Consider the following 25442-nt stretch of genomic DNA (forward strand, 5'->3'; position numbering starts at 1 on the left):
TTAATCTCGAAGGATCTAAAAGCTCAACAATAATGTTAATAAGTTAGATAGTTAAATAGTTAGTTGCGAAAAAGTAAAGAAGTAGAAATGACAACAATTGTTATATCAAGTATACACTTAAGCTGATTCATAACACGGAATGCATTCAAACCAAGTTAATAAGGAAGATCAGACTTAGTGATTAATTCATAGAAGACTTGCTCTGGAGAGAGATTATAATCAGATGTATTCTTGAAAGATTGAGAGTAAGAAGGGATGAGTAATAGAGAGATAGAAAAGATAACTTTAGAAATGTGTATTCAGAATAGATGCGTTAGTTATCCGTGTTTTGAATACAAGAGAATGAGCTCTATTTATAGAGACTCATGAACTACACTAGATTACATCTCCAAGAGTAGCCATGCAAGGCATACTGGACAATAGAGATTATTATAATAAAGACAAGTAAAGTAATCTAGTTAAGTGACTGCGGTGGGTCGACTCTGGGTGCGGTTGCTGATCAAGGGTCTTGACTGCGGGTGTTGGACAAATGCGGTGGCTGAAGAGGTTGCGGTAGCTGAAGTTCAAGAGGGTCACTTTTATGTTTCAACACCTTGTATCCAGGGTTTATAAGACAGGCACTAAGTCCATAGCTGCTAATGCTCATTTGTAAAGCACTAAATCCATAGCTGCTAAAGTTCATTCATCGGGTACTAAATCCATAGCTACCAGTGTTTATATAATAGGTACTAAGTCCATAGCTACCAACGTTTATCTATTAGGTACTAAGTCCATAGCTACCAACATTTATCCATCAGGTACTAAGTCCATAGCTACAAACATTTATCCATCAGGTACTAAGTCCATAACTACCAACGTTTATTCAATAGGCACTATGTCCATAGCTGCCAATGTTCACTCATATCATCTTTTATCTCTCATCCTTCACCTACCCATGTTATACCCAACATATTTGTAGATATAAAATACGTATAAAGTTTAAATCATTTAAAACATGTATAAAATCGTTCATCCAGCATAGATAAAAAGTATACAGGTTATATTCACACATAGCCCGTAATTTATATAAAATACTTCATATATATGTGTAAGATGAAAGTAACTATGCACTCACTTGTTAAAGTGATGATTCCAAACTCGGGCAGCGCTTCGCTTTTAACGATTCTATTTTCCTTCGACGAAACAGCGGGTTTTTGTCAAAACCGGGCTTCGCTGGAGCAGCATTCCCGAGCCGAAAGGCTCTTTTCTCGGGGTTTCAGGATCCTCGGGGCTTCCTTCGGGTGCTAGGCGGTTTACCTAGACTTTAGGGGCTTAAGGGGAGCTATAGAGAGAAAGTAGAGAGAGAAAGTGAAGTTGGGAAGGTGTGAAAATGAAGGGAACCTGACACCTCTATTTATAGGCTTCCTGGAGCGTCACTACGTCGTGGTGCCTCTCTCCACGTCCTGGTGTTGCGTAGGCTCCAAGGCTTCGCCTGGTGCTGACACGTGGCATCGCACACAGGGTGGAAATCATCCGATTTTCAAAAATTCATAACTTTCGCATACGAGCTCCGTTTTCGGCATTCTTTATATAAACGCGTATGTAAAATAAGATCTACAACCTTCCTTTTGACTTCGTCGACTAATTCTTGACCGATTTTAAATTTAACAGTACAAGGAGAATATATTGTTAAACGACTGCGAAAAATTCGTAACTTCTACAACGGACTCCGTTTTCGTCTGTCTTTTTATCGTTGATTCCCTATCAATGAGATCTTCAATTCTCATTTAGGTCGCGTTGACCAAAAAATGCTCGATCTAAAATTCGAATTTCGGGTTGTGTACTGCTAAGCCAAATCTTAGAAAAATCATAACTTCCTCATACCAAGTCAGATTTGGGAGTTCTTTTTATGCACACTCTCGTTTTAACATATACTACAACTTTTGTTTAGATTGCTAAGACTAAAAAGTTCTCTATCATAAATTCACTATTTACGTTTCCCGGTGTCGTGCCTGTTTTGCCGCGAAACTTCGACGGGCCATAACTTCTTCGTTATAACTCGGATTTCGGCGTTCTACATATGTACAGAACCCTTGTAACATATACTATCACTTGGTTAAGATTACTCCTTCTAAATAATACTCCATCAAAAACTAATTTTTTATGCTCATTGTCTCTAAATTGACTAGCCCGAATCTGCGGGCGTTACAATTATCTCCCCCTTAGGATGATTACGTCCCGGAATCATCAACGAAACAGGGTTGTATAATGACTCCATATGTTATCTATTCTTCCTAGTTAATAATGGTAACTTCTATGTTCCTTTGAATGAGTATCTAACTCCTGGACTTCTGGACCGCCGGCGGTGCTCGATCTATCTCATGTTAGATTTTAAATCATGACCTTCATGTCACAACCTCGATCTTTATCTGAGACTTCTCCTTCTTCTTAACAAACGTTAGATAAGTTGTTTGATTTCCACAATAGACCGATGGGTCACGTTCTAATGACCTCTCATCGTGTGTCGTAACGCTTAGACTCAGGTCTCTTAGAGTCAAATTCTAGAATGGAATATACTTTCCTTCATGTTCTAATGTGATATAATCACATTTTAACATGTAGCATTTGTAGCTACCAGCTTCTTTAGCAACGATCGTGATACTTCTATTGATTGCTTTGATTATTTTTCACTTCAATCTTCAGGCTTACGTTAGATGTTACATCGAACTTGGCTCTCTGAACCATGTAACATACTCGTCTTAGTCAGTCTCGATTTGATATGACCACTAGGGTCGAAATAACATTCATCTTCTTAATCATTACCGAAATAATGGTAACGACATACTTGAATAAAACGAAATCAATTACTAGCTTCTTGGTAACCTTGTGACTTTCCATGATCCAAGCGTGAGTCCTGTGCTTCCGGTAGTATAGGCCTCTATTACCATTCACACCTACTCATACTCGTCCCAAGTATTGTCTCACAGTTTTCCAAGTCACCATACAGGAAAATCACATAACAACTTAACACATCAGATAACAAAACCAGGGTTTATATTATTTCTTGAAACAATTACACAGGCGTTCAAGTTCACCGTAGACTATGCCTTTAATAGGCTACGTCATATGATACTATCTCTTGGCTACTTCCTAACTCGATTTCGGATATGAAGTCATCATCCTCGATTCCTCGCGTTGTTATTGGCTTCGTCGAGGGTAATGTGGAATGCCCTTGGCTTTAGTGGTGCCTCTGGCCTTGCTGCTTCGTTTTCTTTGGGCAGTCTCTAGACATGTGCCCCTTGCCTCCACATCCGTAGCATACCTTGTCATTTTGTGTACAATCCTTGAAATAGTGACCGATCCTCCCACACTTGTAACAAGTCACTTCTTCATTTCATCTCCTACTATGCTTCTTCTTACTCTTATCACACCATCTCGTATCACCTCTTTCTCCTCCCCAAGCATCGAGAATTTCCTCTCCTTGTAGGACATTGAAGATCCTTCAAACTTCCTCGTTTCTCCTGCCTTATCTTTTTCTAGACCCTTTTGTCTTATCTGGGTCTCTACGCTCTTAGCTGTTCTAACGGCTGTTTTCAAAGTAGTTGCCATTTTGACCGTTGGGCCAAAGTCTGTGGGCAGTCCGTTAGCAAACCTATCAATCTCGGAGAGTTCAGTAGGCACCAAGTAGGGAAATAACTTCATCCTTTCGGTGAATGCGGTGGCATAATCCTCAACACTCATATTCCCTCTCCTCAGGTTCCGAAATTCGTTGTTTAGGTCTATCAGATCTATCTCTGAGCAGTACTGCATTTTCATCTACTCTGTGAATGCTTCCCAAGACATTCACGTGGCTTCTCCTTGTGGCATTATATCTGTCAACAACTTCCACCAACTTAACACTCCGGTCTTTAGTTGTCTGACTACAAAGACGGTCTTTTGCTTATCGTTGCAGTCGCAACTCTCAAACACCATCTCCATCTCGGAGATCCAGTCCATAATCTCCACTGGTTTTGGGCTTCCAGAGAGACTTGGTGGTTTGGCACTCAAGAAGTTCTTATACATGCGCCCATCCTTGACATTCCTTCTGTCCGGGTTGTTTCTCCTGACCACTCGGGGTCCAACTTGACTCACCGTACGACTGTAATTTCCCTCCTGTGACAACTCTACATTTAGTTCAGGCTGTTCAATAGGTACTGTAGGTTTGTCCCGATTTTATTGCAACATTTGCCTCATCTCTTCTCTTTGCTCACCCAGCATAGCTCGAATCATGATTGTACTCCAGCTATTGTGATTGGTTCGGGTCTAGCTGCTGCTACTGGCACTTGCCCAATTACTTGGGGTTGAGGCTGCTGATCCCTAATTACTTTTGCGTTTCCAACTCCGCTTCGGGTTCTTGCCATTTTGATCTATACACCAAATCAGATGTTTGGCGTGTAATGACGAGAATTAAGATAGGAAGGAATTTATTTACGATCGACGTGTAAATCTCCCTATCACTCCGAAAAGTTACATGCCAGTTCTAATACCGCAATTATATGTTTAGAAATCTGAACAAATAAAGTTTCCAGATCCGGTCGACAACAGACCATAGATCCGATCAGACGTTAGCATTATAAAATATCACAATTCATTTAGCACATAAAAGCATGTTAGGCGTTTTCCCTAAATTAGCTAGTGCTTGTGTCTATTTAGGTGTACTTCCTAAAATATAGTAGACACACTCCTCACGATCATCGCTTAGCATTCTAAGTTTAAGTCTAGAAATAAATGCTTATTCCTAGTTCGCTTAAACTAATGCTCTGATACGAACTGTGACATTCCCGTTTTCACGGCCATAAAAGACCGGTTTTGTTTATGCTTTATAAAAATTAGAGTACCTCTTTTAATAAAAATGTCGCGGAGTTTGTTCCCAGAAAAACATGATAAATACGTTATCAAAGCATTTCCGAAGAAATGTCTCTTTATTTATTTTCAAAACCTTGGGATGTCATCGACAATACAGAAACATAAGCATAAACAGAACATACATTCATTTACACTAGTGATCTACATCTCTTTTAAATCTCTCCGTGTAAAGTAGCTTCGTATCGACACCTGTGATACAAATAAGCTTGAGTGGTCAGGTTGGGAAACCTGGTGAGTACATAGGGTTTTCAACCCAAAATAATATAATTATTATGTTTAAACAACAAACAATCAACCTAATTATCCATGCCCATTATCTTCCTCACTCTTAAGGGTCTACCCTAAGAGTCATCTATCCTGCATTCGTTCATTCCGAAGTCCCTTACTTCCAGGGTTTATAAGACAGACACTAAGTCTATAGCTGCCAATGCTCATTTGTAAAGCACTAAATCCATAGCCGCTAAAGTTCATTCATCGGGTTCTAAATCCATAGCTACCAGTGTTTATATAATAGGTACTAAGTCGATAGCTACCAATGTTTATCTTTCAGGTACTAAGTCCATAGCTACCAACGTTTATCCATCAGGTACTAAGTCCATAGCTACCAACGTTTATTCAATAGGCACTAAGTCCATAGCTGCCAATGTTCACTCATATCATCTTTTATCTCTCATCCTTCATATACCCATGTTATACCCAACATATTTGTAAATATAAAATACGTATACAGTTTAAATCATTTAAAACATGTATAAAATCGTTCGACCAACATAGATAGAAAGTATACAGGTTATATTCACACATAGAACGTAATTTATATAAAATATTTCATATATACGTGTAAGATGAAAGTAACTATGCACTCACTTGTTAAAGTGATGATTCCAAACTCGGGTAGCGCTTCGTTTTTAACGATTCTATTTTCCTTCGACGAAACAGCAGGTTTTTCTCAAAACTGGGCTTCGCTGGAGCAGCGTTCCCGAGCCGAAAGGCTCTTTTCTCAGGGCTTCGGGAGCCTCGGGGCTTCCTTCGGGTGCTATGGGGTTTACCTAGAGTTTAGGAGGCTTAAGGGGAGCTAGAGAGAGAAAGTAGCGAGAGAAAGTGAAGTTGGGAAGGTGTGAGAATGAAAGGAATCCGACAACTCTATATATAGGCCTCTTGGAGCGTCACCACGTCGTGGTGTTGCATACGCTCCAAGGCTTCGCCTGGTGCTGACACGTGGCATCGCACACAGGGTGGAAATAAGCCGATTTCCAAAAATTCATAACTTTCGAATACGAGCTCCGTTTTCAACATTCTTTATATCCACGCGTAGGTAAAAATAAGATCTACAACTTTCCTTTTGACTCTGTCGACTAATTCTCGACCGATTTTAAATTTAATAGTACGAGGTGATTGTACTGTTAAACGACTGCGAAAAATTCTTAACTTCTACATACGAACTCCGTTTTCTTCTGTCTTTTTTTCGTTGAGTCCGTATTAATGAGATCTTCAATTCTCATTTAGGTCGCATTGGCCGAAAATCGCTCGATCTAAAATTCGAATTTCGGGTTGTGCACTGCTAAGCAAAATCTTATAAAAATCGCAACTTCCTCATACGAAGTCAGATTTGGGCGTTCTTTTTATGCACACTCTCGGTTTAATGTATACTGCAACTTTTTTTTAGATTGCTAAGGCTAAAAATTCCTCTATCATAAATTCACTATTTATGTTTCCCGGTGTCGTGCCGGTTTTGCCGCGAAACTTCGACGAGCCATAACTTCTTCGTTATAACTCGGATTTCGGCGTTCTTTATATGTACGGAACCCTTGTAACATATACTATCACTTGGTTAAGATTACTCCTTTTAAATATTGTTCCATAAAAAGGTAATTTTTGATGCTCATTGTCTCCAAATTGACTAGCCCGAATCTACGGGCGTTACCAATTAGCACGAACGTTCGCTTCAATTCGTTTCCGATTTTTCAGGGACACGAATTGGCACAGACATTCGCACCAATTTGCATCATCTTTCTTCACTAGAAGTACAAACGAATGTTCATCTCTCGGTTATGGCCAACTCTTTTCTCATGATTTGGAACTTTTTGTATACTTTGTATATTGTGTTCGTTTTTCAAAAATACAAAATCTAAAAATATTTTGTTTCTTTTTTTTATTTCTTTTTCAGAATTTTTCAAAATACAAAAATATTTTCTTTCCTATTCTTTTTTAATTTCATTATTTCCTTGAGCAACATTACAGGTTCGATCACCAAAGACGGATGATGGGGCAGGTATATTTTCTATATCTATGTATTAGCTAGCTAAGTGTCCCTAGAAGCATGCTGCAGCATGTTGTCCAAAGCCTCAACGACTCTATGTTGAAGTCTTACTGCTTCGATATATACAAATCGTTTATTCCCAATCAGGCTGTTACATTCACATAAGTCATGAGCTACCTTACTCTTCTCGTATTGAGTTAAGAGGTATATGCTTGGTCACGTTCGCCTAGCAGAGGTACATTTGTTTCTTTAAACACCTCCAAACTATTCGCCATCACATTCGCTTTCATGAATGTAACCCTTGAGACTCTCAGTCATTACCACCGAGGTTTATGGTTACACAACATTTGTGTTAATGATCTTCAATTTCTATATCACCACGAATTGAGTGAAACCCAAAATCCAATACATGTTTATGAATTGACGGTGAACAATTAAATGTTCTAGATTTTCACCATGGAATTAACGATATTCCACCTTTGTGAATTGTACCACGAAATATCTTTTCCTTTTCACGAGATATTTTTGAATTGTTCTGATTCCAAGACTTTTCTACCCATAAGATCTAGTTTTGTTTTTTTGAGATTTCTATAATCACCAAGTCACTGAAATATTATCAAATCTACTTGTTGTTATTGCTACACTGGTCACACGATTACTTTATCCAACTTCCGTTCTTATATCAAGTTTCGTAGTTTGGATGAAGAAAAAGCCACCCTTAAGGCTTACTTAAAAGATGCCTTTCATTGTTTCTTAACAAACAAGTGATCGTAACTCAACAGGAAACCACGCCGACACTTCTTAGTCTCTCTTGACTTAGAAGGAAGAGATTTGTGCCCAGGATCCATAGTTTCGTGTCTATATGACATCACATTATCCCACATGATTATTTTGCTTTATTTCTTTATCTTTGGCACACTCTTGCAGAAAGATCTTAATGATTTTCCTAAAGTCTGGTTCATGGTTCTTATGGTATTTTCAATTTCGCAGTTACATTGATGATTCGTGTAACGACCCAAAAATCAAGGGTTAAAATTTCATTTTTAATATAACTAAAACATTAATACCATTTACTTCAAACATTACAAATCATTGTAATCATTCATTGCGGAAATCTTAGGTGTGTGCACGACGATCAATCCGAGCTCCTTTTTTCCAAAACGTTGATACCTGAAACCAAAACTGTAAACCATAAGCACAAAGCTTAGTGAGTCCCCCAGAGCATACCCCACACACAATCCACATAACACATAGCATATCAACTATAAAATCTATCTCTACCACCTAAGTGCTGCATAGAATCAGATAAGAAAGTCATGGAAACTCTCCAGGGTCTTACACCTAGTGCCACGGGAACCCCCACGTGGTGTTCCTGCCTTGGGAACCCCCACAAGGTTTCCTGCCAAAAAATACATAATACAAACTATACATATAAACATATAAGCTAAACATACAAACATATAAGGATGCCCTGGGAACCCTCCAAGGTCTTACACCGAGTGCCATGGTAACCCCCACATGGTATTCACCCACGACCATGGGAACCCCCACATGGTCTTAGCCTGGAAAGCCATGGGAACCCCCACATGGTCTTATGTCCAACTGCCTTGGGAACCCCCCGGGGTCATCCATGCAACTATCATAGAGACAACTAGCATACCAAATACCACACAACCAATTAGCATACTGCATATATAACTATTTTCCATGGGAACCCCCGCATGGTCTTCACATAAATACATAATCAAAATCACATTCGCAACAATCATCTCAACTAGATAAATGGGCCGGCCTTGCTGCCTTACACCCATTGGTATGGTGAGAACACTCACCTCTCGAATGCTGAACTGATAAGCTGAAGTCAGATATACCCCACGCACTGCTCCTTCTCAATTGCCCATAATCAACAGGTGATTAACTTGACACAATCCCATAAATAACCTCAGGTCAACCCTGGACAAAGTCAAGGACTACCGCCGAGGTCAACAATCCATGTTGACCTCAACTCGTCGAGTATAGCCAACCACTCGTGGAGTTCTTGATTTACTCATCGACTCGCCGAGTCACTTGAGTGACTCGTCGAGTTCCCTAATGTTTGTGGTCGTAAACCCTCAACCGCAAACCCCTGGCCGTAAATCCTTTGGCCGTAAGCTCCTTGATCGTAAACCCTTTGGCCGACTCGCCGAGTTGATTAAAGGACTCGGCGAGTCCGTTTAGCCCTTCTCGTGTTCGGTCCTTTACAGTAGAAAACAACGCTCCAAATCATAGATCCAACCACTTATGGTGTAGTTACCACGTAAAGTTGCAAACTTTACGTGTTATGCAAAACATCCAAGGCTAGAAACACTCAATAAAATCTTGACAAGGGACTTAGAGCATGAAGGGGGCCAAGACTTGATAAAGTTGGCAACTTTATGTCCCCAAAGGCCCTGAGATATCCAGATCTAAAGCAATATGATCATAACAACCTCAAATCCAAGGATGATCCCAAACCATGCTAATAATGGCCATAAACTTCCATAGAAGGAAGTCTAAGCAATGAAAAGCTAAGGTTTCGACTTTATACCTCAAAGTAGCTGCAACACTGGAGGAAATCCCGGATCTACTGCCTTCCATTTGATACAACCTCTTCAAGCTTCAACTTCCTTCCAAAAGGGCACCAAGAATCACTCTCCAAGCTCTCACACACACTTAAAGAGAGGTAGCGCACGAACTAGGGTTTCTCTGGACAAAGTGGGAAATAAGGGAGGCTGCAAATGAGACATAAGTCCTTTAAATAGGGTACCAAGCCCTAAAGTTTAGGGTTTCCTTTACAGCGCCTAATCGCCGAGTCGGGGCCTTTCGACTCGTCGAGTAGGGTCGAAATCCCACGATCCTTTAAATGACTCTACTCGTCGAGTTGGAGCTCCTAACTCGCCGAGTCCCGATACCAAGACCCTGAAAACTTGCATCCATTAAGTAATTCCTGGAACAGGTGTTACAATTCGCTTTTTATTTGCAAGAGTACATTATATTTCTCAAAAGCGAATGGAGGAAAGTCATTTAAATGAATTTTGGATACTGAAGAGTCGGGAACAAATAATGATGACGAGGTTAAGTGGATAAGATTTCAAAAGAAGGTGCATGGAATTTGAAACGCTTCCACTCATCACGCCGCCTGACACCTTTTCAGGGTTTGCAGCTATCACATCACGCTTTTTCAGGCGACATTTCAGAGATATCACATAGCCGTCGCTTCACCTTTCTCTCTCATAGGTCATCATATAAACCGTTTTCAATTTTATACTTTAATCTTACCTGTTGAGTTGAAAAACTCTTAGATCGATTAGATCTTCAACAGATTAAAAAATAAAATCAAAAGAACACAGAGAACACAATATGAAATCAAATAATGCCGAATGACTCAAACGTAGTCACGCCTCAGCAGAGCTCGACAAAGAACTTCCACTGTAGAGGCGAGCTAGGGTTTTGTAGTACAAATCAAAACAATAATAATCAAAGCTCTATCTTCTAAGGCTGCATGCATGCACCTTAAATACTAAACCCTAAACAAAACAATCACAGTTGGACAGGCCCAAACTGGATAGCAAAACCGGGCTAAGGACCGAGCCCATGACGCAACACTATTTAACCCAACAATCCCCCCCTTTGCGTCGAATGAGGCGAGAGATTATTTCTGTTGAGTAGCTTGCACTGTCTTCACAACTTTGAACATCCGAGGAATTATGGCAAGAAGTGTTTGCCGAAACTGAGTATACCATCGTAGCATCTCAGTAAACAACTTCTTGTCAGCTGCAGAATTCTGATTGCACCTGTAGATAATCTCCAAAATATGTTCCAAGCAAGCAGTTGAGAATAGGTGCTTATCACAAAGAGCAAAAAGACATTTGTGATTTTCACCCCTGACAAACATCACTGTATGAAATTGAGGGTCGATTTTGCCCTTGACCATAATATTCACATTGCCAGTCCTTCCAGATAGTTTGATCGGTGGTCGCTTGTGAATGGCAGACGCGATTTCTTGATCCATCTTCGCTACTTCATGAATGTAGCAAACAAGCATTTGCTTGATATGATCTATAATCGGCTGATACTCCTGAGGATTGGACAGCAGAATGTTGTTGAGGAGTATCCAGTCATGAGGGTTGAGGTTTGGTAGATCAGCCAAGGAAAAATTATGAACCGAGCCTTCAGAGCCTCGGGTCACTTTAAATTTGACGTTGACAAATTTCCCGGCTGAATAAGGCTTCAGTACCTTGACAATAGTAATCTTCTGTAAGCTCCAAGTCAAGTACTGTGGTTGAGCGAGATCCAGATAAAACTCCAACAGATCCCGATCTACCTTCGGGTCCGGAGAGGGAATAGCAACAGTGGAGTTGAAGCAATGAAAGATAAATGCCTTTCGAGTGATTGGCATATCAAATTGAGCGTCCTTCGAGTTTTCAAGGCCGAATGACATTACAGGTTCAAGCCAATGAGTACTCGGTTCATCTATGGCTTCTCTCTGGAGCGAATCAATGGTCTATTCTGGAAAAATGGACTTCTTTTTATCCAAGAGCTCCTTTTCTTTTAGCTTCTTCTCCAACTCAACCGTTTCCTTTTCAATCTTTTCTGCAAGCTCCTTATCAGTGGGTTTTGATTTCTGAAAGGGCTTAGATGGATTTTCACCCAAGGTATCTTCAAAATCATCATCATCATCATCATCATATTCACCAATTTTCTTGTTTTTCTTTTCCCTTTTGCTGACTGAAGCTACATTAACCTTCGGTCCAGCTGTTGATTTGGGTTCGGGTGGAGGTTGAGTATTGACCTTTTCCTTTTCCTTTTCTCCCCCTTGTTTTGGCTGGACAGAAGTCACCGTAACACCCTCTATCCGACTTAGGATATCCAACGCAGGTCTGAGTTTCTCAGCTAAATGGCGTCTAATGGATATTGTCAAAATAGAGTCGTGGGCGTCAAGAAGATGTAACAGAATGGAATGAACGTCACTCACGGAGCTTCTAATCACTTCTCTTTCAGACTTTAAATCATTAAGCTCAGTGGTTGCAGAACGAAGCTTAAGAGTTTGAATTTTTAGCTTAGAAGTTCGTTTGTCAAGCTCATCCATAATTCGATTTTCAACAGCCAGTTCGGCTTCCAGCTGAGTCAGACGCTCCTTGACATTATCATGAAGATTTTCATTGGCAGCTTCAATGGCCTGTCGAGCGGATTCAAGATTAGTCCGTTCGGTTTCAAGCGAACGCTGGAGATTTTCAACCGAAGCATTCACAGTCTGAGCGTTCTTTTGAGCAGCAGCCTGCAATGAATCGAGGAATAACTGAGCTTCAGAAATTAGTTTTTCGACTTTTGCGGTCGCATCTTTGCATTCTTTTGTTGAGGCCTCAACAGAAAGTGAGGCCTTCTAACATTGGGAAGTGGAAGCATCAATGGCCTTTGCTGCGGCGGAGAGAGATGCATCATGCTCTTTGACAACAGAAGAAAATAATGCTTTTAGAGCAGCTTCAGAGTAAGCACCAGTTGACGTGGAAGAAAGAAGTTGATCGAGTTTGTCAGTAACCGTCTTTAGATGACGCTTGGTTACAGGGGCATCGTCATCATCATCACTCTGAACACAGTAGGGACTAATGTAAGTGGAATCAAACTCCAAGTCCTCACCTCCAAGAACATTGTTGGTCTCGGTAGATGGGGTAGGTGATGGTCGTTCGGTAGTAACCGGAGGTTCGGTAGTGACAGGGGGTTCGGTAGTGACCGAGGGTTCGGGTGCTAAAGAACTAGCCCCCGTATCAGATACGTTGGTTCGAACTCCAGTAGTGGTGGTAGTAGTAGACTCAGTGAAGATGGGTGCAGGAATGGGAATAGTAGAGGATGGTTGAGATGTGATGAAAGGAAAAATCGGGGGGATGGAGATAGGAATAGAAACAGGGGGAGGAGAAGGAGCTTGGGACCGAATAGGTACCTCGGGTGTGGGCGAGCGTGGTGGTGTATCACCACGAACCGAACCTTCATCCTCTGAGCGTTCGCTGTCAGATTCACTGGGAGGAATTGGTGATTGATTAGGAGGCACGTACTCTGAATCAGAATCACTTGAGGATTGGAGGATTATTCGGCGAGTAGGTTTCTTTCCTTTCTAAGCCTTAGGCTGAGCCGACACTGCTTTCTCCGACTTTCGCTTCCTAGGGGTTTGAGCTTTTGAGACTTGGCCCCCCTTATCTCCCTTTTTGACTACTGGCTTTTTGCCTCTTTTGGCAGGTTTATCTGCGTCTTCGATTGATTTTACCATGTCAGTAGTGAGTTCCCTTGCACCAGAGGAGGGAAGCTTCTTCTATTCCTGAATGATCTTGCTTGAAGGAGGCACAAAGGCAGACATCGACTCAGGAATGGACCCAACAAAAGCATATTTTGAAGGATGAGTAACAATAATGTTGGTGGTGTGAAATGTAGCAATAGAAGAAAGCATTGAGTCTGCCATAATAGGAATATGAAAACGATCCATTATCCACTGAGTGATGACAGTGCAGAATCGAGCACAACAGATTTCGGTTTGGCGAGAAGAAGATGATAAGCTCTGAATCAGTTGAAGCCACAAAACCATTACATAATCTAGATTAAGACGGTGGTACACACCCTAAAATAGACTCATGAAGGACTTACTCGCACCGTCAGAACCAACACTACGTTCATAAAGCCCTTTGAAGAGTAGAGTAAAAAGGCCATTCCATTGAGGACGAAGGCAGGACTTTTTGAACCTTGTCACAGTGGTTAGGGTTTCAGTGTAACCCATGTTGTAGAACATCGAGAAGAGTTGACCTGTGATGATAGAATCAGGATTAACCATGGAGTCTTCATATGCAAGCCCTAGAAGAGTGCAGAAACGATTCTTGGAGAGTGAGGATTTTTGATTAAGAATATCGAAGAAAATTTTGTCTGCCCCTTTGTCATATGTTGCAGTAGAATAAATTTGAGAGAGACAGGACATCGGAACAACTTCGACTGTGGTTAGGGCTTTGGCGAGTGGGGAATATTTCAGGCATTCCACCACTTGATGCATGTACGTATCGTAGAGAAAAGGGGAAAGATCGATCAGCAGGTTCTGATTAGGTTTGATTGCAAGAAGAGTGGAACGAGCAGTAGTTTCTTGAACTGAGGATGATTCTGCCATTGATGAAACTCGTTGAGGAAGAAGATGAACAGTGAGAAATTGATCCCCTGTTTTTGCTCTAGTGAGTAGAAGTGTGATAAGGAACAGTCGCACTGAAATAGGCCCTTATATACGATCTTGGAGAGAGAAAAATCGTAAGTGATGATTGCTGAAATCTTGTAAACAACTGCTGAAAAGGCGTGATTTTGACAATTTGCAACCCCGATAAAGTAGAGATGACGCATGCTAACCAATTCAAATTCTGGCGCCTTTGAATCTTATCTATAATTCAAATCGTCAAGCGTTTAAACTTCATGCTGAGTCATCGGATGAGTCTTCAATAAAAGATGATTACCATTATAATTCAAAGACGTTACACCAAACCGTTGCTTTTAATTTCGAAACCATCTGCATTAACTTGTTAAGAACTGGACAAGACCTCTTTAAGAATATAGAATGTGTGTGCATAAGGGTGTAAATGAGAAAGAAATAAAGCAAAGTCTTTGTGGGAAATTGTGATGTCTATTAAGACATACAGCTATTGATCCCGGGCATGAATCTCTTCCTTCAAAGTCAAGAGAGACTTCAAAGTGCTTGTGTGGCTTCCCGTTGAATAACGATCAAGTACTTGCTAAGAAGCATTGAAAGGCATCTTTTTAATTAAAGCTATAAAGGGTGGCTTTCGCTTCAATTCATGATTTCGATACTTGATATAAGACCGAAACATAACAAAGTACTTGTGAGGCCAATGTAGGCTTCTGAACAAGTAGGTAGGAAACATATTTAGTGACTTGTTGAAAATTTTTGACAGGAAATCTCATAAAAAAAATAAAAACTGGATCCTTTGGGAAGAAGGAGTCTTGGTGAGAAACAATTTCATAAGGATCTCGCAAAAAGAAAGTTGGAGATTTCAAAAGATAACATATAATAGTTAAAACGTTGAAGTGATCACCGTTAATTCATTATGGGAGTTGGATTTTGGGTTTCACTTAAGTCGTGGTGAACGAAACTAAGATCATCAACACAGAAGGAGTGTAACCATAAACCTCAGTGGTTATTGCTGAGAGCATCAAGGGTTACAAAATGTGAAGCGAACATGGATGGAGAAAAATAAGGTGGGTAAGAGAACCGAATGTGTGTCTGTTACAAAAGTTTGACAAAACAGAAAACTCTTGACTCAATGAGAGAAGAGTAAGGCAGCTCATGATTAGAGTAAATTTGACAGCCTGATTGGTGAGACAAGATTTGTATGTATCAAGTCATTAAGGCTTTACTCAAAATCGTTTGAGGCTTTGGTCAACATACAGCAGCATGCTTCTAGGGACACTTAGCTAGTACATAGTTTGAGATTGATACCTGCCCCAGGTGCACTAGCGAGAGATATTCTTGTACATAGAGAAACGAAAGAGAATATTTTTGGATTTTATGAAATATACTAAAAAAGAATTAAAAACAAAAAGAAAATATTTTTGAATTTTATAAAATATACTGAAAAAGAATTAAAAAAAATATATTTTTCGATTTTATAAAACATAGAAGAAATGCATAAAGGAAGTTGTTGGAAAAGAGTATACATACTATACAATCGAAACCATAAGATAGAAATTAGAGGCGAAACGAGCCGGGTGAAACCGAACCCGAAATGGACCGAGCGTTCGGGGTATTTCGGTTCCCAAAAATGGACCGAACCCGAAATGTACCGAACCCGAAATTGACCAAACTTTCGCTCTATTTCGCTTCTAGCTTTTATTGAAACGTTGGAGATTTTGGTACGGATTCAGCTTCCATCATTCCTAAGTCTTGCAGTATTTTATTAAAACTTGCTTCAGGCAAGGCCTTAGTGAAGATGTCAGCCAACTAATCAGTGGTTCTTACAAAATGAATTTCAAAGTTACCATCTTCCACATGATCTTTGATAAAATGATACCTCAGTGCTATGTGTTTCGTCTTTCAGCGTTGCACTGGGTTGTGACAAATCCTAGTTGCGCTTTCAGAATCACAATATAGAGGGATTTTCTTCATATTCAGGCCGAAGTCACGAAGTTGACTTTGTATCCAGATGACCTGAGATGTGCATGATGCTGCGATAATGTATTCTGTTTCGGCAGTGGAGAGAGATACACATGTTTGTTTCTTCGATTGCCAGCTTACGAGTTTTCCATCCAGAAATTGACATCCTCCAGTGGTACTCTTCCGGTCGAGTCCACATCCTCCAAGATCAGCATCTGAAAATGCTTGAACAAATAACCCTGATTTGGCTGGGTACCACAACCCGAGAGACGTAGTCCGTTTTAGGTACCGAAAGATGTTCTTTACTGCCAACAGATGAGGTTCGCGTGGATTTGCTTGAAACCTGTCACAATAATAAACAGAAAACATTATATCTGGCCGACTAGCAGTGAGATACATTAGAGACCCAATCATCTGACGATAAAGAGTCATGTCAGCAGCCGGTTTGTCCAGGGAAGGTGTCAGCTTTGTGTCGAACGCCATAGGAACCTTCACTTTCGAATCTCCCAACACTCCAAACTTGGCAAGCAATGTCTTTGTGTAAGCCTCTTGATTAATGAAAATGCCTCCGGGCCCCTGTCTTATATTGAGACCAAGGAAAAATTTAATAGGACCAGTTGAGCTCATTTCAAATTTAGTTTCCATCAGCTTCCGGAACTCAGCTGTTAAGCTTGGATTTATGGAGCCGAAGATGATGTCATCAACGTAAATTTGAACGATCATTAGGTGGTTACCCTCTTTCTTACGAAAGAAGGTTGGGTCAACCGAACCTTGTTTAAATTTGGACATTTTCAAAAATCTAGTTAGAGGTTCATACCAGGCCCATGGAGCTTGCTTGAGACCATGGACCGCCTTGTCCAGAATGTAGCAGTGATCTGGATAGTTTTCGTTCACAAAGCCCGGAGGTTGCTCTACATACACAGTTTCTTCTAGTTCTTCATTTATGAAGGCACACTTTAGATCCATTTGAAAGACTTCAAAGTTTTTGTGTGCAACATAGGCGAGAAAAATGCGAACCAATTCTAGCCTTGCCACTGGAGCGAAGGTCTCTTCATAATCTATCCCTTCTTCTTGACAGTAGCCTTTCACAACCAACCTCGCCTTGTTTCGTATCACATTCCCTTCCTTGTCCATCTTATTCCTGAACACCCATTTTAGTCCAACCACAGAAGCATCCTTTGGTGTTGGAATCAGTCTCCACACTTTATTTCGTTCGAATTCATGAAGTTCGTCCTGCATTGCCTGTACCCAATCAGAATGATCAAGTGCAGTCTTGACTGTCTTCGGTTCGACTTTTAAGACGAAAGAATTGAACATACAAAATTCTACTTTTGAAAAGAGTGCTGTTCGTTTCTCTTTTAATTGAGATCGTGTAAGAACTTTTTCTGTGGAATCATCAATGACTTGTGATTGGGGATGATCTTTGGTCCATTTGATGAGCGGAGGATAATCAGGATCAAATGAAGGATCCAGTTCCGCGTTCACTTCTACTTGAAACTCCGACTGAGTGTCATCATCGTTAATGTTCACATTCTCCCCCTCGAGCGATGATACGTCTTCTATTGCATGATTAGAATCCTTCCATTCAAAAGATGATACTTCCTCAGTTTCAGGATTAGAGTTTCTTCTTTCGAAAGATGATAACTCCTCAAATTCGGGCTCCGAGTTTTCCATTTGGACTTGACTTTCGGTTGCAGAGCTCTCCCCCTGGAATGTTGAATCTGGGTTGGGAAGACCAGACGAACCCTCCCCCTGAGCATGAGAGCAATCCTTTTGAGGTTCACTTGTGTCTGGCCTGTTGATTTCCTCAGGTTGGTCTTCTTCCATATTCGTGGCAGCGTCATCGATTATCTTCTTCAAGTTATCAACCTTGTTGTCTGCAGCTTTGGATTCAGAAAGAATAGCCTTTTCGGGCTCATCAAACAGCAACATGTATTTTTCAAATAGGTTTGAAATAGGTATTGTAACTTGACCAGAAGTTGGAAATATATCATCCACAGAGCCTTTGGTGGTTTTGAGCCTCTTGACGTAGTTATCGTCGAAGGTAACATAATAGGTCTCTTCGATTTTCTTTGATCGTTTGTTGAGAACTCTATATGCTTTGGAGGTTAAGGAATAACCTAGAAAGATTCCTTCATCTGCTTTCACATCAAATTTATTTCGGTGCTCCTTTAAATTAAATATGAAGCACCTTGAACCGAACACATGAAAAAACTTGACATTTGGCTTTCGGTTGTTTAAGATCTCGTAAGGAGTTATCGAAAAGCGTTTGTTGAGATAAGATTTGTTCTGTGTAAATCATGCTGCAGCAATAGCATCAGCCCAAAAATACAGAGGTAGTGAAGCGAAGCTTAGCATTATTCGGGCTGCTTCACTCAGAGATCAGTTTCGCCTTTCGACAATGTCGTTCTGTTGTAGAGTCTATGGAGCCGAGAAATTGTGAGTTGTCCCTTTCTCTGCAAGAAACTCTTCAAAGTCTTTGTTCTTAAACTCCAACCCGTTGTCACTTCTTATATTACGAACAATCTTTCTCAGCTGGACTTCGACCTGCTTGATGAAGAGCTTTAGTTTAGGGGTGGCCTCTGATTTCTGTTTTAAGAAGAATACCCAGGTAAATCGGGAGAAGTCATCGACTATGACAAGTATATACTTGTTGCCACCAACACTTTCAATTGAAGATGGACCACATAAATCAATATGAAGTAATTCAAGTGGTTCAATTATTTTTGTGTTGACGCGAGAGGGATGACTCTGTCGACTTTGCTTCCCCATTTCACATGCAGCGCACGGGTGTTCTTTGTCGAATTTCAGAACAGGAAGACCCCGAACATGATCCCCAAGCACCAATTTGTTGATGTCTTTAAAATTCAAATGGGAGAGTCTACGGTGCCAAAGCCAGCTTTCGTTTGATTGAGCCTTTGATAACAAGCAGATAGCTGGTTTTCCCCGTATGGGATTGAGATTTAAAGGGTACATCTCTCCTTTTCGCTTTGATTTCAGCAAAACATTGTTTGACTTCTTTTTAGTAATCTCTGATCCCTCGTCATCGAATGACACTTTTAGCCCAGTACCAACCACCAGTTGAGAGACGCTAATTAGGTTGTGTTTACAAACCCTCAACATACGCCACTTTTCTTATCAAGAACTCGCCGTTGGTAATCATACCATAACCTTTGATCGTGCCATAAGAGTTGTTAACATACTTGACACTTCCACCATTTGTAAGAGATCGAAACTCCCTCAGTTCTTCCCTTCTTCCTGTCATGTGACGCGAGCAGCCACTGTCTATGTACCATTCATCATCAAACTGCTCGTCACGTATAACCTGCAAAATTAAGCAGATTTAGGAACCCAAAGTGTCTTGGGACCTCGTGAGTTCTTTACAGAACAGGGATTTGTAAGTGAAATATCAACTAAAAAGGTTCTTTTTATTAGCGTTGTTTCATCTTTTCTTTTTAGGGTGAAAACTCTGATTTTATTTTTAGGTGGAGTTGCCGAATATGTGTAATTTACGTTAGCATACTTTCGATCAACATTAGGCTTAGTTGACGAATCCTTTGAATTTGCTGGACAAAGCTTTTCTTTTCCTTTTTGATCATTCTGTGAGAGGAGGTTAGAGATAGGAAAATGAGATTTGGAAACTGAGTTAGCCTTTTGGATATGGCTCGTTTGTGATTGAGAGTGAAAATTGCTTTGCTTTCGTTTCTGCTCACTGCTCAGTCTGGAACCGAAACCACCATTTCGGTTTTTCTCATCTCGAGAACCGAAGCCTTGTGTTCGGTTGACATCCTTTGGTGGACCGAATCTCTGTTTTCGGTTTGTCTGATGTTGAGGACCGAAACTCTGCTTTCGGTTGGTTTGATATAGAGGACCGAAACTCTGCTTTCGGGTGGTTTGATGTTGAGGACTGAAACTTTGCTTTTGGTTGTTTTCGCCATGAGTGTGAGTGCTAGGATTTTCTTTTCCTACCTCCTTTTGCTTAGAAGGTTTTTCATAGCGAATGTAATTGGGATTTTGAGACTGCCAGAACTGCTTCCTTTCAGTAAGGTTTTTCTTGTACTTTACATTCCTTTGATACTTTCTTTCTTTTACCTGTTTTGGATTTCGGTGAATGTTAGCCTTTTTCTCAGATTTTTGAACATTAGCATTGTTCTTTGGTGAATCGGGTTTGCTGGAGACAACCACTTGTTCATCCGAAGGCATTTTGGTACCACTTGTGTTGGGCTCATCAAAACGAGTAGGATCATTAAGTGGTTCGGCTACATATCTTCTTTTCAGTCTCCACGAAGTTTTCTGTGACAGACCTACTGTTTCATCAGCGTTATCAATGGGTGCTGACCAGAAATATTCATCACAGCCTTCAGCATTATCTTCTGCCACTATTGCCGTCAGTTCGACTGTTTGTTGCAGAGTGACTCCATTAACTTTGTAAACCTGATTTGGAGTAGTTTGGACCTTTTGATACACTACGGCCTTTTCTTTAAGGATCTTGGTCTTGTCATTGGATAAACGAGCAAACTCAACCGAATTTTCAGAAATAAGATTTTTGTTAGTTTCGGGCTCGCTTTTGACAAATTCTGAACAATCAACCACGTCATCCACAGAAATGTCACTCATATCATCATCCTCATCGAATTCAGAAGTATTTTCAACAACAATTTTATTTTCTGAACTCAACTTAGCATTCAAGAAGTCAAATTTCTGTACGGTTTCAGTTTGGATTTTCAATTTGTCATTTTCATCCAACAAATTTTTGAGCATGTCCTTATGGTCTTTGGACTTTATAAAGGACTCTATTTTATCAAGACCAATTCTGTAGGCAGGGGAAATATCATCAGAAGAAACAACGTTTTCACAGTCATATGCGTCGGCATCGATTTCATCCTCCTTCAACTCAAGGAAGGGTAAAATCATACGATGTATCTTCTTGCCTATTTCACAATCAAGATGCAATTGAGTAATATTGGAATATAACCGCTTAGCAATTAAACAAAACACATTTCGTTGTTTTAAAAGCTTCAAATTATCTCTTTGCAAATAAATTGTTTCATCCCTAGACCTAATCAACTCCTTCTCCTTCTGCTCAATCCACATTCGCCTCTCCTCACTCTTCGATGACACCCTGCTGATTTGATCAGTTAGGTTAGAGTTTGTGACGCGAGTTTGAGTTAAACTTCCACTTAAACTAGAAAATTTAGATTTTAATCCATTGAGTTCATTTTCGTAGTTAGTGATTGGAATTTTCAGAGAGATAAGAATAAATTGTACCTTCTGGATCAACTCGTCGCAATCGTTGATCTGCTGACTGACAGGCTTTGCTGCGAAAAAGGGGTCTTCTCTCTCCTTCTCTCCATCATTTCCTCCGTCAGTAGTATACCCTCGCATATGTGACACACCAGATGTCACCATCAAACACCTTCATGCAGTGTCCTCTTCCATCACCAAAAGAGCCTTGCCATGAGTCGGCTTCCTCACTTCCTTGTCCTCTGAATCAGTCGACCAAATTTCAACGCCTCGAAATTCATCATCGACTACATTTCCCTGCATAATAAGAGCATTCATGGTGTTGTTAGATCCTGCTTTCTTCTTCCTGATTTCCTCCAAACGCCTTGTGAGGTTCGCTTCCTCGTCCTCATCTTCGTTCTTCTCAGACATCTTTCTTAGCATGCAGTCTTTAGCGAAGTGATTTTTACCTCCACAGTAGTGACAAGTAAAGCCCGAGTCACCTCCAAGTTTCGGTTCCTTCTTTGGTTCTTCCGACTAAGAAACACTTTTCGGTTCCTCTTTTGCTTTCTCAGCGCTGTAACTGCCTTTCCAGTTTCAGTTTTTGTTTGCTGGAAATCTTCTCTTGATGAACTTCTTGGGATTTGACACCATCAGAGAATACTCTTCGCTTGTTAGATCATATTCAGAGAGATCTAAATCTTCCTCTTCCTCAGCATCATTCTTACCTTTGGAGATTAGAGCCAACGAACCCATGCCAGAAACCACATTAGATTCTTTAGTCAAGGCGTTCTCGTGTGACTTAAGTATCCCCACCAATTTTGCAAGAGACTAACTTTTGAACTGTTCATGTGCCTTCACTATTGACACCACAACCATCCATTCAGATCTAAGGCCATTCATGAATGTTACCTTTTGTTCAATGACCTTCCTCTCAATCCCATGCTTACTCATCTTGCTTAAGAGATGATTGAAGCGATCGAAGGATTGAACGAGCTTCTCTTTAGGCTTCTGCTTAAAATCTCCAAATTCATAGAGCAGTAGTGTTTGGATAGAGTGCTCAATATCTTCATCCGTAGAGTACAATTCCTTCAACCTGACCCATATTTCCTTTGTTGTCGTGCATGAGCTTACCAGCCGAAATGTGTCTGATTGTAATGGAAACCTTATCATCCTTAAAGATTTGATGTTGCACTGAAACTTTTCCTTCTCGTCTTGAGGTATATCTTTCACGTCACCGATAAGTTGATTATATTCCTTTTGAGTTTTAACAACTCTTGATGTACTTTCATGAACGAATGGACCAAAAGTGATCACCTCCCAGATTAAGTATCCATTATCTTCTGAGCCAATCACGTAGTCTTCAAAGTGATTCGCCCAGACCTCTTAATATTGAGTGTATAAAATAGGAATCCTTGTCATCGATCCTATGCTATTTGAGATGTTGATTGGGTTTGACTGAGAATCGTCTATGGATGTGTTGATGCTTGTTTAAACCTGCTTAAGATCAGACTTGTAAACAACGTTAGGGTAAGATCAAATATTTGAAGAGCCACGTCAATGGCAGATGACGGCTCTATTAATATCAATCTAAGCGGAAAACCCTAAGATCTTCTTCAATAGAAGAGATGTGTATGGATTACACAGTCTCCTGCTCTGATACCAATCGTTGAGTTGAAAAACTCTTAGATCGATTAGATCTTCAACAGATTAAACAATAAAATCAAAAGAACACAGATAACACAATATGAAATCAAATAATGCTGAATGATTCAAAAGTAATCACGCCTCAGCAGAGCTCGAGAAAGAACTTCCACTATAGAGGCGAGCTAGGGTTTTGTAGTACAAATCAAAACAATAATAATCAAAGCTCTATCTTCTAAGGTTGCATGCATGCACCTTAAATACTAAACCCTAAACAAAACAATCACAGTTGGACAGGCCCAAACTGGATAGCAAAACCGGGCTAAGGACCGAGCCCATGACGCAACACTATTTAACCCAACATTACCGCTTCCAAATTCTCTCAAGAACCCTAAGGCGATTTTATCGTTTACTGTTCATCTTTTTCTCCACTCTGCAACAATGGCGCCTTCTTCTTCTACTCATGAACAGTCCGCTCAGTCATCTCTTCTCACCATAATACAGAATCAAAGCTTGATTCTTTATTTGGCTCCATTCAAGTATGACGCATTCATGCTGCCGATCGTCGAGTGTCTGAAGTACTCACCTTTGGTCATTGCTCTAACCAAGGTCAAATATGTTCCGATGTCCCTACTGTCCAAAGCTTGCTCATCATCATCGTACATCAAGGAGGAGGAACAAATTTCTTTCGAAATATTTGAGAAGAAGACATCCATCTGGAAGGCTAGGTTTTGCTCTCTTCTGGGGCTTACCTATGTTGACTCAATGATAAACCCATATTCGATCACCATCGCTCAGATTATGGATAAGCTCTATCATATGGGGTACAAGGAACTCATCACCTCAATCTCCAAGTTCAGAAAACCTAACCTACCTCCCCAATGGAACGACCTTTTCACCATGCTCTTCAAAGCTTTTTCTGAAAGGGTAACTGGATCAGATTGCACAAGAAAGATGTTCATGACAATCATTAATGGCCTTTGCCATGGCACCGACCTCGACTATGGTTCCGTCTTATGGGCTCAGCTAGTGCAAAGAAGTAATTCCACTACTCGACATAGTAAGATTTCCTGTGGTCGATTTTGGACCATCGTAGTACAACAAGCGATTGAAAATCTTAACATTCTTGTAATGGCAGACTCGCTGATGTCTTCAATTGGCACTTTTCACACCACAAAATTATCATCGTTGACACCTCCAAGTTCTCCTTCGTGGGATCAATTCTTGAATCCATGTACAGGTGTGTGTCTGGGGCAAGAAAAATCATAACGGAGTACAATAAGCTTCCAGTTTCAGGGCCAATAGAGATAACTCCTGAGATGCACCATACTCTTGACAAAGCTGATAAAGTCAAGATGGGTAGAAAACTTAAACAAACGAATGAGGGTCCATCTGCCATAGCTCTAACTCCCAAGAAGCGAAAGACAAAAGGCGAGTCCTCTAGGCCCGCTCCCTCCTCTCCAAAACGAAGGCGAATCAAGAAGTTGGTTCGTAAGGTTCGTATCCCTTCACCATCTCTATCAGAATGCAATCATTCGGACTTAGACGGAGACTGTCAAAGCAAATTTGAGGATGATGTCAAACGAAACGACCAAGAGGTAAATTTCTCTATTCCAACCTCTCCACCATCTCCTACTCATACCACCATTCCTATAACTGTCGCTCCTTGCCCACCTCCAATTTCTAATCAACCACCTACTTCTATTTCTCAACCACCACCTATTTTCACTGAAACAACCACCACCACCACTACTATAGGCGAACCTACTGTCAATGTCAACACATCTGATGTGGGGGCAAAGATTTCAGGTTTTGCTACCACTACTACCACACCTCCCATTTTCCCCTCAACCTCAAGATGATTCCGACACACCTCTCGGTGATGATGGACTTGATTTTGACACTTTTCACTATAGTCCATTCACTGTCCAAGAAGATAGCGATGATGATGGCCCTGTCAGTTAGAGGCATCTCAAAGCTCTGAACGAGAAGCTGGATGTAACATCCCAATTTTCTAGACCAAAAATTTCGTTTTTGATTAAGTAATTTATTAAAATGATTTACTGAAAAGCAGCATCAATATCATATCAATTCATAAACCATAAGTCAAATGACATAAAAAACACGTCATGAAGTAATAATAATGTCAGAGTACAATCCGAAGGACATCATAACGAGGAAATCGAGTGTGTGCGCGATGCGCTGCTACTGTGTCGGCTCCTTCCCCTTCGATGAAGAGATACCTGAAAACAAAACTGTAACTGTAAGCACGAAGCTTAGTGA

This window comes from Lactuca virosa, chromosome 2, assembly GCF_052849685.1.
Source record: "Lactuca virosa cultivar CGN04683 chromosome 2, Lactuca_virosa_CGN04683_v6, whole genome shotgun sequence".
In the NCBI taxonomy this organism is placed as follows: Eukaryota; Viridiplantae; Streptophyta; class Magnoliopsida; order Asterales; family Asteraceae; genus Lactuca; species Lactuca virosa.